The following is a 1,463-nucleotide window of genomic DNA, read 5'->3' as shown; positions in this document are numbered from 1 at the left end:
CGATTACTATAGATCTGGCTGGTTATTGCTATTTTCTGTGGATTGGGCAAAATAAAAGTGTCAATCATATTTCAATGCATAAAATCCATGAGGCCTTGCATAAAGAACTATAGATCTATCAGTGCTGTATAAAGGAAAACAAAGGAGCCTCATCACTCTTGCAATAACGATCACATGAATGTTATTACGATAGCCCTGATTTCACTATAGCTTATGATAATATTATTATATACATGTAGCTACAAAAGGCACATATTGAACACTCAAGTTCAGTATAATAATAATTTATAATATGAATGTCTATATAACTTAAGTTATGCCATGCATTTTTGTTGATGCTTCATACAAAACATTCAGTTATTATACTAATGACTCATATTGTATTCATAGATTACTGAATAGTCTCCAGGTACTGCTAGAGTGGGGCTCACTCAGGCTCTCCCCAATAACAAGTATTCATAAATCACTGTTACTTCTCACATGACATTGATAATGAACCATGAATATAATTCAATGATAGTTCAGTTACACATACACCCACTTTTCTTGGCCTCTGGATATACACTCATCCTTTATACTGCTACATGAAGTTAATCTGACCTGCTGCAGTACTGCAAAAACTTGTTCCTTTTCTAACTTGTGAAAGTTACTAACTTAGCTCATACTGTACTTTGCAATACACCCTATACTGTTTGCTGGTGAACATTATTAAGGACATTATTTGTAATAGTTTCAATTTTCAATAAAAGACTACTATTAGTCGTACCAAGATGACTTAAAACTATGTAAATAGTAGCTATAGTGTGCAACAAAGGAGCCTCACCATTGATAGCAATAATACTATTAACATTAGGTTACATATTGTATGTCATCAGTCACATGAATGTTATTATAACAGACCTGGACTTCCTCTAGCTTGTGGTTAGCCAGTCAAGTGAACGTTGTGCTCTTTTATAGAAAAGGTATTCTCTTTAAATTCCTTCTTTCTTTATTGTGGTGTAACTAATCACTGAAATAGCTACACCTAATTCTCTCATTGTCCTCCATACTATAGTACAAGATGGTTGATGTCTCTCAATGGAGAGCAAGTATTGGACTGTGGAACTACTGTCAAGCTGCCTCCAGTAGACCAGCTAATGGCCGCCACTCTCACTCATTCAAAGCTGCAGTAGACAGCAAGTCAGGCAGTACTACATCAGGAGAGAAGACATCTAAACTATTAGCAGCTCTGTCTCTTATTATTTTTCTTCTTTTATCTTTATTGAGATATATGAAGCTCAATTTTATTCCTCCAACTGGTAAACAAACTAACAGTATATAATATTATCATACAGTGTATTTACAATAGGTATAATTACTGTTACTGTTATGATCCACTGCCTCCAGTCACTAGTCTTGTTTATAGCTACTATTGGCAGTAGCTCTGACCTGATCTACTATTTGGTTTTACTTCTCCTCCTCCT

The sequence above is a fragment of the Amphimedon queenslandica genome, unplaced genomic scaffold (genome assembly GCF_000090795.2).
Source record: "Amphimedon queenslandica unplaced genomic scaffold, v1.1 AMPQUscaffold_12704, whole genome shotgun sequence".
Lineage (NCBI taxonomy): Eukaryota > Metazoa > Porifera > Demospongiae > Haplosclerida > Niphatidae > Amphimedon > Amphimedon queenslandica.
Note: the sequence above shows the minus strand (reverse complement) of the source record.